Source organism: Oncorhynchus clarkii, chromosome 22 (assembly GCF_045791955.1).
Source record: "Oncorhynchus clarkii lewisi isolate Uvic-CL-2024 chromosome 22, UVic_Ocla_1.0, whole genome shotgun sequence".
Classification (NCBI taxonomy): Eukaryota; Metazoa; Chordata; class Actinopteri; order Salmoniformes; family Salmonidae; genus Oncorhynchus; species Oncorhynchus clarkii.
In genome coordinates this window covers 10,307,624-10,321,871 of record NC_092168.1, presented here as the reverse complement: position 1 = coordinate 10,321,871, position 14,248 = coordinate 10,307,624, and the positions used below count along the sequence as shown (strand labels likewise).

Below are 14,248 nucleotides of genomic sequence, written 5' to 3'. Positions count from 1 at the left end.
ATGAAATGGGTTTCCATGGCCGAGCAGCCGCACACAAGCCTAAGATCACCACGTGCAATGCCAAGCGTCGGCTGGAGTGATGTAAAGCTTGACACCTTTGGACTCTGGAGCAGTGGAAACGTGTTCTCTGGTGTGATGAATTATGCGTCACCATCTGGCAGTCCGACAGACTAATCTGTGTTTGGCGGATGCCAGGAGAACTCTACCTGTCTGAATACATAGTGCCAACTGTAAAGTTTGGTGAAGGAGGAAGAATGGTCTGCGGCCGTTTATCATGGTTCGAGCTAGGCCCCTTGGTTCTAGTGAAGGGAAATGTTAATGCTACAACATACAATGACGTTCTAGACGATTCTGTGCTTCCAACTTGGTGGCAACAGTTTGGGAAAGGCACTTTCCTGTTTCAGCATGACAAAATGCAGAAATAGTTTGTCGAGATTGGTGCAGAAGAACTTGACTGGCCTGCACAGAGCCCTGACCTCAACCCCATCAAACACCTTTGGGATGAATTGGAATGCGAACTGCGAGCCAAGCCTAATCACCCAACATCAGTGCCCGACCTCAGTAATGCTCTCGTGGCTGAATGGAGGCAAGACCCCACAGCAATGTTCCAACATCTATTGGAAAGTGTTCTCAGAACAATGGAGGCTGTTATAGTAGCAAAGAGGGCACCAAATCCATATTAATGACCATGATTTTGGAATGAGATGTTCGATGAGCAGGTGTCCACATACTACTCATGTAGTATATGTGTTAAGGACTGAAAGTTGGTTACATTTCAGAATATGGCTTTCTGTTTGTAGGCTATGTGGAATAAGCACTGAATAGCCTATGTAAGTTATCTATTTGAATTTACCAGTTGAAATTTGTGAACTAATCCTCAAATAAATAGTGGAAGAAGCTGAGAGCAAAATACATCATGTAGTTACATCATTTCATACAACAATTTACAAATGCTGTGTGACCCAGACCAGGCAGTACATTTGGGGATAGATCTGCAGATTTTCAGACCTCCCCCTTTCCCATCTCGCACGACCAATGAAAGGTCTCACAACGTATGTTAGGATTGACGCCAAAAAGTTTGATACTGGCAACGAATCCCGCAAGATTTTACTAAAGTAGACGGCGATACATCCGACGGATGAGTGACCCATCTGTCTTTGAAAGCGCAATACATTTTCTCTGCTGAATTGTTCTAGGAGAAGTTTATCTCATCAGAGTGAAAAGTTAGAGCAGAGGAGCAGCGCTTCATATTGGCGAGACGCTATTTTGGCAACGTGCTGTTTTGGTAAGTCCAACTGAAATATTGAAAATGTTTGTCTCAGCCTACCTGTAACTCTGGGATATCACTGCACCTACAAAAGGTTGCTCTGATCATGGTAGGCTATTGCATAAATGTTTCAAATGAAGGAACTCTGATCATGACAGTAGATAACTTTTATTATTGCCTCCTTAGGTTATTGATTTAGCTTACTATATTATTGATGTGACTTTACAATTGTTTGTATGAATTTCCATTTTCAAATACATCGACTTTTTCATTTATTTATTACTTTAAATTAATCTGTGAAATTACTAGTGATATTATTCTACTGAATTATTTAAAATAGCCTAATACTTTACCACAATATTTTCAATCTATAGTTCTTGTTGTTGAGCTTTTAATTTTTTGCTTTTTAGTTTCAAATTCTACATAAACCTTGCAGTAGATGATTCGAAAATCATGTGTGTTTTATTTCAAGATGTTCTCAGGGCAATTTTTTATATTCTGTACTTAAATCTGTGTCACTCCATTTAGTATGATATATTACGTTACGTTAGGTTACATTATGAATGGAATAGCAGTCGTACAATATCATACATATTCCCCGGTCATGCAATAGAATACGAATTGGATGACGTAACTTATCATGCGTCTTGGAGGACATGTATAATTAAATACGTGTCCACAACAGAGGATCGAGTAATCGAATTGAACGGTTTATTAACCAGAACTCACAGGCTGCTGTTTTGGCCATAGTCTACTCCAAATAAATCAGTAAACAACAACAGGCTTCCAACTCTCTGTCAGGATGCAAAAAAAGAGCAAACAATAGCAAGCATGGTCTTTCAACCTGCAGTGCCTGACCTCCTGCCTCCCTCCACCAACCACAAGGACACCTGGCACCAGAACATTCCAGACATTCCTTTGGTTGGCAGACAACAGGTTGACCGGATACTGGTAAAGTGCACCACAATAAAGGAACAACAAAACTTAGGGACACACAGTTGTTTATGTGGGTCGCTACACCCACCCACCTCAAAGTCCCTCGTCTCCGAGGGAACACAGAAAGTCTTCGGAAGCAAACCGGAGGTCTCCTTTGTCTGCACGGGCGTGTCCCAATCATGCTGGTGTTTGGCAGAGATGTTCAGCTGCTGTGCAAGCGTTTTGTTGAAGAACTCCATGAAGCCATTGCCCTGTGAGTGGAGTAGTGAGGATCTTGAGAATATCCAGCTGCTCACACATGGTGGCTAACACGCAGCACTCAAAGTTTCTGATTGTGAATGGACTCCGCAGCGCCAAACTTGCTGAACGTAACTGCTGTGAGGGCGTCCACGATGGTTTCTTCCTCTTGGTCAGGCAGAGCGTAGGCCATTTTGTGAAATAGTCCATGGCTGTGAGCACCCAGTGGTTTCCACTGTCTGGTGGGGAATGGACCAATTACATCCACTCCTACTGTCTCCATGGGGGCCCTGACTGGACATTGTTGGAGCTGTGTGTGAGAGCGGCCTAAAGGGCTCTTTCTCGCTGTGCAGCTGTCACAGCGGCGGCAAAAGTCCTTCACATCCCTCTTGTGCTGCCCCCAGTAAAAGCCTTGACGGAGGCGGCAGAGGGTTTTTGTGACCCCAAAGTGTCCAGTCCCTACTCATCCATGTATGCCCTGGAGCACAGCCTCTTGCCGTGCTTTGGGGACCACCACCTGCCAACTCTCTTCTCCTGTAGCTGGCCCTTTCCATGCTTGCTGTAGCACACCCGTAGCCAGCCGCAGAGCCCCGAACTTTTACCACAGCCCTTTGGTGAGAGCGTTGCCATTCAGCCATGTTGACCACTTGCTGCTCACAGCAGACAGGCACGTGACATATGGCACAGGCCCCCTCCTCCGTACACAGCTCTCTCACGGGCCTCTCTCTGCTCAGTGGTGGAACCCGTCTGCAGGACATGGCATTGGAGTGGCTTACGACTGAAGCTCCTTCAACCAGCATGCGACCTTCCTCTCTGGCACTTTGAAAGACTTGAGGCACTGGAGGGCAGAGTGGTCAGTCCTTACCATGAAGGGCAGGCCACCCAGGTAATACTTGGAAGTGACACTAGCGGCACTCATGTTTGTTGAATGTCTTGCTGAAAGTCAGTCACCACTTTCTCCCCCCTCTGGCCCCACCTAGGCCAGCACCCCACCCATTCCCACATTGCTTGTGGGGGGCGAGCATGGAGGCCTCGATCAGATCACGCTGAAGGGTGTTGAAGTCCCCCTTTGTCCATGTCAAGGCCTTGTCGGCAGCAGGCGGTTTAGGGGACCGGCGCAACTGGAGCAGCCCTGTACAAACCTCCTGTAGTGCTGCTGGTCAGTGGGGGTAGGCCAGTCTCGGACAGCCCCCACTTTGTTCTCCATGGTGCTGATTACCCCCACCCATCCCCACTTTGTGCTCCAAGAAAGAGAACCTCTCTCCTCATGAAGTGGCACTCCACCACATGCCGTAGCACTCCCAGGGCAGACTGGAAGGAGCTGCCGTGGGCAAGGATGTCATTGAGGTAGACCACACACTCCTTTCGGGGAGATGCCGTCCAGCATCCTGTCCATTAACCTCTCAAAAGTAGCTGGTGCGTTGCAAAGGCCCTTGAACTGCCAGTGACCTCTGCTGGTGGAAAAAGCTCTCTTAGCTCTGGCCTCTGGGGATAAGGGCACCTGCCAGTAGCTGCTGCAGAGGTCCAGATCAAGCGACTCATTGACGCATGGTAGGGGGGTATGAATGCTTCCCGGTTACCTCATTCAGCCGCCTGTAGTCTGCACAGAACCTCAGCTTGCCCCCCTAAGGAACCAGCCCTGGGGCAGTCTGAGGGCTCGATGAAGTCCTCTCCTGAAGTCCTCTCATGCCATGCAGGTACAGCAGGTCATGCTGTACCTGCTCTGCCCTTGATGGGCAGAGCGTTGCCGGTGTCTATCTCATGTGGGTCTGACCCACCTTATCCTCAGAGCATTGTTCAGAACTTGAACAATGACTGCCACAGATGTTCCTGCTGCTGTGGGTCAAGACAGTCACAGTTCTTTTCCCATATCTCCTTCACTGCCAACAGTGTCCTCTCCTATCTGGAGTAGCTGGGCTGGGGGGGAGGTGTCATTGAGGTAGCTGGGGGAATGTCACACTAAGCTGTGGGGGCTTAGCTATAGTGTGCAGCTGGGGGAAGGTCTCACACAGATGTGGGGGAGGGGCAGGGCAGCCATGAGTAATTGGTGACTGCAGGCCCTCCCTGGAAGCTAGTGTGCCCCTGTCTAGGCCTAGCTGGAAGCCTGTGCTCCTAAGAAAGTCCAACCCCAGGGTACATGGGGTACTGTACAGCTGCTACCCACACAGGATGATGCACTGTCCTGCCCCCTACCCTTTCATGGGTACCAGCTCACCTGTGACCGTGCGGGCTGAAACTGAGTTCAACCTGGTTCGACGTCTGACTTCACCGGAGTTACTGTGGACTCAGTGCAGGGCACCCCCTTGACAGGGATGTAACAAAAGTCCCCAACACAGTTCCTGCCCACTGACAATGCAGGCTACGTCTGCTTGCAGTTGTCTGCTTTTGGGGGAAGTGGAGCCTTTCTCCCCCTTCCTGATGATAATGGGGGTTGGTAAAGAGAGCCAGGGGTCCTCCCTGCCCTGTCTTTGTGGACCCCAAGCCCTTTCCCTGGGCTCTGGAGGACATAGGGCAATTCCTGGCTGACCACACCCCCAGCAGACCATGGGGCCGGGGTGTGTGTTGCATGCGGTCTGTGGCGATATCGCACAAATGAGTTTAGTCATTTGTCACCCATACAGGCTTTCCAGGCTCTGCACCACAGCCCGCACAGTGGGTGTATCTCCAAACGCCCCCACTGTTTGCTTCTGTAATGACTTGAGATGAGTTAGCTGGGTCTGTGTGTGCAGCTCCGTAGTAGAGCGTGAACTGGTCACGTGCCAGCTCGCTCTGCACGGAGGGGGCATGTGAGCGCATGCCTGCCGAGTGATGCGTTCAATGTCATTAGCGAGCACCCGTAGCGGCTCCCCTGGCTGCCTGCATCTAGCCCAGCAGCTTGGGTTGTAAGCAGTGTCCAAAGTGCCTCATTGTTCCAACTAACACCCCATAATCATGTCTGTCCTCCGGGCTAAGCAACAACAAACAGGACAAAGCATCGTCCGTGAGGCACAAAGCTAGTTGAAGTCCTCCATCTTCATCTGACCACCCGCCTAAATGAGCAGTTCTAACTGGGCATGATACTTCCCAAACCACCTTAGCAGAGTACAGTAATGATCTTGATAAAATAATAAATAAAATTGTCCACAACCGGATTGAGTTCTCGATTGAATGGTTTATTAACCAGAACTCACAGGCTACTGTTTGGCCATAGTTTACGCCAAATAAATCAGGATTTATCCAATGGCATTGAGGAGTATACCACCTCGGTCATCGGCTTCATCCATAAGTGAATCGATGACGTTGTCCCCACAGAGACCGTACGTACATATCCCAACCAGAAGCCTGTAATCCATGGCAACATCCACATTAAGCTAAAGGCTCGAGCTGCCACTTTCAAGGAGTGGGACACTAATCCGGGCACTTATTAGAAATCCCGCTATGCCCTCCGATGAACCATCAAACAGGCAAAAACGTCAATACAGGATTACGATTGAATCCTACTTCACCGGCTCTGACGCTCATCGGATGTGGCAGGGCTTGAAAACTATTACGGACTACAAAGGGAAACTCAGATGTGAGCTGCCCAGTGTCGCGAGCCTACCAGAAGAGCTAAATGCCTTTTTATGCTCGCTTCGAGGCATGCAACACTGAAGCGTGCACGAGAGAACCAGCTGTTCTGGATGACTGTGTGATAACGCTCTCCATAGCCGATGTGAGCAAGACCTTTAAACAGGTCAACATTCACAAAGCCAGATGGATTACCAGGACTTGTACTCAAAGCATGCGCGGACCAACTGGCAAGTAATGAGTCTGTAATACCTACATATTTCAAGCAGACCACCACAGTCCCTGTGCCCAAGGAAGCGAAGGTAACCTGCCTAAATGATAACCGCCCCGTAGCACTCACGTCGGTAGCCATTAAGTGCTTGAAAGGCTGGTCATGGCTCACATCAACAGCATCCTCCCGGATACCCTAGACCCACTCCAATTCGCATACCACCCCAACAGATCCACAGATGATGCAATCTTAATCACATTCTACACTGAACTTTTCTCGAATGGAATACCCTTTCTCAAAACAAGAATAGACTGACGCGTTTCAGAAGAAAGGTCTTTGTTTCTGTCCATTTTGAGCCTGTAATTGAACCCACAAATGCTGATGCTCCAGATACTAGTGCTCGTTGGGGCATGCGCAATAATTGAATAACATGAATTTCTACATTTATTTTGCGACGCACGCGACGTGTCCAGTCTGTTCAGCATGTTAGACCGCTGCGCCACTCAGGAGGCCCCTGTTGAATTTCTTCTTAATGAGCTTGATCCATAATCAGTTGGACGTGAGTAGTGCCATAAGTAATGAAACACAGGTGATTGAACAAGAAGTCCAGTTAATACTGTAACACTAATAGTTATCTTCACTCGCCAGCTGTGCTCTGGCAGTCAGCTATTTTATTGGGCATCCAGAACCTAAGGACGGTCTTGAGTAGGAGCAGAAGTCTTAGCTCAGCACTTTTCCCTGTCCAGACACTGACTACAGGCAGACAATGGAGCTGGTTGGTGTTACAGTAGGTTATGTAAAATTCCCAGGTTTTCCAGAAATCCCATTTGTAAGAATCCTGAAATCAGGAGGGAATAAGCAGGAAATCTGGTATCTTCCCATGTGGATAAAAAATATATATATATATATATTAATATATTTTTCACATTTTATTTAACCAGGTAGGCCAGTTGAAAACAAGTTCTCATTTACAACTGCGACCTTGCCAAGATAAAGCAAAGCAGTGCGGGATAAACAAAAGTACAGTACAGATTTATGGAAAACTAACTTAATTATTACGGTTTGATATGACATGACTCGGCTACAGTCACAGTTGGCAAATGAAACTGTTATGAGGCATGGGCCCTGGTCAAAGGTAGTGCACTACATTGGGAATAGGGTGCCATTTGGGATGTACTTTGTTGAGAGGCGTGGGTTACCGGGTTGTTACTAGCCTTATCACAGTCCTGTCCTATGAGCTTCCTGATGCTATTGACGAGCAGTAGTATTGTCCATGTACATCATGGACTTAGTTTTTATTTATTTGTTAATCATTTTTTTATTAGTTTTTTTTTTTTTTTTTAAGAATTCTCCTAACTCATGTTTCCCCCAGCTGTCAGTCAACAGTGTCACGTTTACCAAAAGCTCCAACAAGTGTGACTCTACTCTGAGTAAGATTATCCAGTTTGTCCCCATCATTCTCCTTTCATTATGTCCTTTTGTATTTAACTGCAGTCCCCTCCGTGTTGTACACCTGTTTGTCATCCTGGTGATTCATTGTGCGTCCCAAATGGCACCCTATTCCCTATATAGTGCTCTACTTTTGGCCAGGGCCTGGTCAAAAGTAGTGCACTACATAGGGTATAATTTGGAATGTGTATACCTTATGTGCTGTGGGTTCTCACCCTAATGGCCTCGAGTGAAGGTGAATGACCCCATGGCCATGTAAAAGTGTTTGCTTATTGCTAGCAACGGTCCCCCAAACTGTCAGAGAGAGAGTACATCTCTCCCAGCCAGGTATTCCAGGTATGCATATGTGACTTAACCCTTAGATGAAAGGAGCATTGGTATTGGAGTACTTTGGATGGAACCAATATTCCTGTGGGCCTCCTGGGCCCATGTTGTACATCTAAGGGTTAACACAGTTAAATAGTCTTATGTATGGAAATAGCCACGGTTATGTGGGTTTGCAATAACACTGATACGTTTTTAGTGGTTTGTCTTCTATCAGCTATTGCAAGCATTTTTATTTGCCTTGCTGAACTATTATGCCGTGGTTCTTTTTATTGATATTGGTTTTTAAAGGGTATGAACCTTACTTTGACCATGTCGAATGTGAGGTATGAAGCATGACTGACTCGGGGCCATGCAAAACATCATAGCTCAAATAAACTGAATATACATTCTGCAATGTGTCCGCTGATAAAGCACCAATGTGCCTATCTTGGTGTTCCAATAAATAATTAATGAAACACAGGTCTGGCTGTGTTTTTGCTGATAGTGGCCCACTGTTATTATTTCATAGATGGCAAGCAACATGGCATCCTGATGATGGATTACAGAACATGCATCCCAAATTGCACCCTATTCCCTATATAGTACACTACTTTTGACCAGAGCCCATGGATCATTTGGGACACGGATAGAAGAATGCATTCAGAAAAACAACAGTTCTGTAGTTAAGGGCAGCCTTTTGATGTTCGTGCTATGCTTAGAGGGAACTGTTTGTCAAATTTGTGTACAGAATAACAACTAACAGTTGTTTTTTTCCCTGTCTTGATGGTTTATACAGCAAAAAGGGACTTTGTTGGTTATTATAGGCCTTGCACATCCTGTCAATTAAATGTTTTCTCAGACAGGAACCATTTATGTTAATTCCTGTGGCTGATGGAAAGTCAATACAAGCAACACAACTGTTTTCATTCTCTAGTCCTCACCAAGCACATGTTTAGATTCCACCTGAGGTTATACTCCAATTTTGTTTGCATCAGTTTCTCCTCGTTTTCATTTTGATTTCCAACTGAAGAGAATCTAATGAATAAAACAAAGTATTTAACTTTTAATCGAGACCATGTGTTCTTCCTTGATGTGTTTAACACGATGTTGTGTTAGTTGAACAAAGACTCTGACTTCTTTTGGAAGTAAGCCATCATTTGACAGGCTAAATAGAGTAACATAATATGGACTTTTGAGAATCAAATGGAAAAAGAGAACAAAATTGGAAATCGGACACCTTTGGGCATTTATTGTGTTTTATCATCGGCCATTTAAAAAAAAATCAGGCTGGAGCAACTTTATACTTATCAATTCAATCAATAAACAAATGAACCAATCACTCTCAATCCATGTGAAGATGTGCAGCTCTGTTTGTCCTTAGACAAATAATGTGTTGCTACCTTAACTCATTTTATCCATGCAAACAGGAGGAAAAAGGAGGGACGCTCACAAACCCAGCCCCAGGGGTAGCCAGTGGTGATTCCTCCGACGAGCAAGCATCAGGCTTCCTAAACAGAGGCAGGCCTTGGTCCTCCACTGCCCCTCCTACGGCAAAGGCAGCCCAACACAGAGTACAGTGAGTTGGCTTCTCTCTGATTTTATGTTTACCCTCCCTCTTTCTGTTGCACATACAATAAACATTAAGTCATTAAGAAAGTATGTACCTTTTTAAAACATATTTTTTTTGTGTTGACATGAATGTTGTAATGCAACACGTCGCATGGTGATGTCATCATTGAAGTCTGTCATTGTCTGTTCACTGCAGGGCAGAAATGGCATCTTTATAAACTCGGCAAAAAAGAAACGTCCTCCCACTGTCAACTGCATTTACTTTCAGCAAACTTAACGTGTAAATATTTTTCTGAACATAAGATTCAACAACTGAGACATAAACTGAACAAGTTCCACAGACATGTGACTAACAGAAATGGAATGTGTCCCTGAACAAAGGGGGGGGGGTCAAAATCATAAGTCATTAAGTACTGCAGTGCATCTCCTCCTCATGGACTGCACCAGATTTGACAGTTCTTGGTGTGAGATGTTACCCCACTCTTCCGCCAAGGCACCTGCAAGTTCCAAGACATTTCTAGGGGGAATGGCCCTAGCTTTCGCCCTCCAATCCAACAGTTCCCAGACATGCTTAATGGGATTGAGATCTGGGCTCTTCGCTGGCCATGGCAGAACTCTGACATTCCTGTCTTGCAGGAAATCATGCACAGAACGAGCAGTATGGCTGGTGGCATTGTCATGCTGGAGGGTCATGTCAGGATGAACCTGCAGGAAGGGTACCACATGAGGGAGGAGGATGTCTTCCCTGTAATTCACAGCGTTGAGATTGGCTGCAATAACAACAATCTCAGTCCGATGATGCTGTGACACACCGCCCCAGACCATGACGCACCCTCCACCTCCAAATAGATCCCGCTCCAGAGTACAGGCCTCGGTGTAATGTTCATTCCTTCAATGATAAACGTGAATCTGACCATCACCCCTGGTGAGACAAAACCGCGACTCGTCAGTGAAGAACACTTTTTGCCAGTCCTGTCTGGTCCAGCAACGGTGGGTTTGTGCCCATAGGCAACGTTGTTGCCGGTGATGTCTGGTGAGGACCTGCCTTACAACAGGCCTACAAGTCCTCAGTCCAGCCTCTCTCAGCCTATTGCGGACAGTCTGAGCACTGATGGAGGGATTGTGTGTTCCTGGTGTAACTCGGGCAGTTGTTGTTGCCATCCTGTACCTGTCCTGCAGGTGTGATGTTCAGATGTACCGATCCTGTGCAGGTGTTGTTACATGTGGTCTGCCACTGTGAGGACGATCAGCTGTCCGTCCTGTCTCCTTGTAGGGCTGTCTTAGGCGTCTCACATTACGGACATTGTAATTTATTGCCCTGGCCACATCTGCAGTCCTCATGCTTCCTTGCATCATGCCTAAGGCACATTCACGCAGATGAGCAGGGACCCTGGGCATCTTTCTTTTGGTGTTTTTCAGAGTCAGTAGAAAGGCCTCTTTAGTGTCCTAAATGTTCATAACTGTGACTGTAATTGCCTACCGTCTGTAAGCTGTTAGTGTCTTAACGACCGTTCCACAGGTGCATGTTCATTAATTGTTTATGGTTAATTGAACAAGCATGGGAAACAGTGTTTAAACCCTTTACAATCAAGATCTGACAGGGTCCTGAAGAAAAAGGGACAAACGTTTTTGCTGAGTTTATATATAGATCCCCTATGGTATTGATCCCTAGTTCTCCCCATTGCTATAAGGTGTTATAGGGGGCAAAGGAGGGATTTCTGGCAACAGGAAGCAGGAATGATATTGGTGTAAGGTCAAAATAGACTTTAATTTGCTTCCAGATTCGGACCGTGCTGTATGTAATAGCATTGTCACTGTAAAGTGACATCAACTTGACAGGTGACAAAATCACAGTGCCAATAGAGAATTGGGGGCAATCCTCACGCTCCATACTAAGCCAACTGGATGACGGAAATGCATCATCCAGCAAAAACTTAACAGCAGAGGTTAGCAGCCCAATATGAAAATAGAACATTTGGGAGAGACAATCCTACTTCCATCTTGGAATTACAGAGGTGTTTTTACCTATCCTGTGTGTTTTATAATCCCAGATGAATGGATTGATAATTGAGTCCAGTTTAATGAAAGGACTTAGGTATGAATACTGGGATGTTCTGGAATAGGTAAAGCAGTTGTGGGAGGAAGACTATATTTTAATGGCATTAATTCTTCCCGAGCAATGAAATCGGGAGAGTTCTTAAATTGTATGTTTGTCTTGAGTTTTTGCATCAGAGGGGGGAAATTCTCTTTAAATAGTGAGGGGTATTGTTTGGTAACTACATGCAGTGCCTTGCAAAAGTATTCATCCCCCATTGAGTTTTTCCTATTTTGTTGCATTACAACCTGTAATTTAAATAGATTATTATGTCATGTAATGGACATATACAAAATAGTCCAAATTGGTGAAATGAAATTGTTTTTTTGTCTTTTTATAAATAAAAATGAAAAGTGGTGCATTCATATGTATTATCCCCTTTGCTATGAAGCCCCTAAATAAGATCTGGTGCAACCAATTACCTTTAGAAGTCACATAATTAGTTAGTTTGCACACAGGTGGACTTTATTTGTTACATGATCTCAGTGTGTGTGTATATATACACTTGTTCTGAAAATCCCCAGAGTCTGCAACACCACTAAGCAAGGGGCACCATGAAGACCAAGGAGCTCTCCAAACAGGTCAGGGACAAAGTTGTGGAGAAGTACAGATCAGTGTTGTGCTAGAAAATAATATCAGAAACTTTGAACATCCCACGGAGCACAATTTAAATCCATTATAAAAAAATGGGAAGAATATGGAACCACAACAAACCTGCCAAGAGGGCCGCCCACCAAAACTCATGGACCAGGCAAGGAGGGCATTAATCAGAGGCAACAAAGAGATAAAAGATAACCCTGAAGGACCTGCAAAGCTCCACAGCGGATATTGGAGTATCTGTCCATAGGACCACTTTAAACCGTACACGCCACAGAGCTGGGCTTTATGGAAGAGTGGCCAGAAAAAAGCCATTGCTTAAAGAAAAAAATAAGCAAACACGTTTGGTGTTCGCCTAAATGCATGTGGGACACACCCCAAACATATGGAAGAAGGTACTCTGGTCAGATGAGGGTACAATTGAGGTTTTTGGCCATCAAGGAAAATACTATGTCTGGTGCAAACCCAACACCTCATCACCCCGAAAACACCACTCCCACAGTGAAGCATGGTGGTGCAGCATCATGCTGTGGGGATGTTTTTCCATCGTCAGGGACTGGTAAACTTGTCAGAGTTGAAGGAATGATGGATAGTGCTAAATACAGGGACATTTGACGGGAAACCTGTTTGTCTTCCAGAGATTTGAGACTGGGACCGAGGTTCACCTTCCAGCAGGACAATGACCCTAAGCATACTGCTAAAGCAACACTCGAGTGGTTTAAGGGGATACATTTAAATGTCTAGTCAAAGCCCAGACCTCAATCCAATTGAGAATCTGTGGTATGACTTAGACTGTTGTACACCAGCGGAACCCATCCAACTTGAAGGAGCTGGAGCAGTTTTGCCTTGAAGAAGGGGCAAAAATCCCAGCAGCTAGATGTGCCAAGCTTATAGAGACATACCCCAAGAGACTTGCTGTTGTAATTGCTCCAAAGGGTGGCTCTACAAAGTATTGACTTTGGGGGGGGGGGGGGGGGGGTGAATAGTTATGCACGGTCAAGTTTTTTTTCTTGTCACAATAAAAAATATTTTGATCAAATGATACAACCCCCCCCCCCCCCCCCCCCAAAAAAAAATATATCTATATATATATATATATATTTTAATTCCAGGTTGTAAGACAACAAAATAGGAAAAATGTCAAGGGGGTGAATACTTTCGCAAGCCACTGTATAGGAGAATGTCATCTGTGTATAGTGAAATCCTATTTAGATTTATCTTTAGTACTATAGCCGTATATCGCCTGAGCGAGAGGTTCAATGATTAGAGCAAAAAGCAGAGGCAACAGCGCACAACCTTGCTTTGTCCCTATATAAAGGTTAAATTGTGGTGACAAAGTTTGGTACGTGGATATTCTCGCACAGGGGTTCCTATATAAAAGCTGGATCCATTTTGTGAACTCATCTCCAATATTACATTTCTGTCGAACCTTGAATAGATAGGACCACTCAACTTGGTCAAAGTCCTTTTCGGCATCCAAAGATATAACGACAAGGTCCACTTTGGGTAACCTCTGAGAATACATAATGTTGAAGAGGCTCCTGGGATTGAAGAATGAGTTTCTGTTAGGGATAAAGAAGACGGCATATTTTAGAATGGTCTTTTATTATCCCCAGCACAAGGTGCACCTGTGTAAGGATCGTGCTGTTTAATCAGTTTGATATGCCACACCTGTCAGGTGGAAGTATTATCTTGGCAAAGGAGAAATGCTCACTAACAGGGATGTTAACAAACTTGTGCACAAAATTTGAGAGGAATACACTTTTTGTGCGTCTGGAAAATTTTGGGGATATTTTATTTCAGCTCATGAAACATGGAACTGAAATTTTACATGTTGCTTTTTAAAATATTTTTGTTAGTATACTTACAGAGTAATAATACATTAGAACCTTTTGTAGATAGACTGCATTGACGTTGGGGCCAATCAAGCTTCATTTGTTAGATTCATGTTTGCCCAGAGCTCAAGCTAAATCCTTCCCCTTCTTGTGATGCTTTTGTTTGCTGACAGGGCATGTCAATGTCATGTTTTGACTGT

General features: G+C 45.1%; 1 protein-coding gene across 2 annotated transcripts in view; it reads left to right on the top strand.

Moving 5' to 3' along the window:
* The first annotated feature begins 1,065 nt into the window (after positions 1–1,065).
* Positions 1,066–14,248, top strand: part of LOC139380335 (myosin light chain kinase, smooth muscle-like) — a 76,355-nt gene continuing 63,172 nt past the window's right edge. Inside the window, exons 1-2 of one of the 2 annotated variants that reach the window (XM_071122951.1) lie at positions 1,066–1,285; positions 9,380–9,528. The gene's annotated coding sequence lies outside the window, so the exon portion shown is untranslated. The remainder of the gene's footprint in view (positions 1,286–9,379; positions 9,529–14,248) is intronic. The other variant, XM_071122950.1, reaches the window with a different exon arrangement.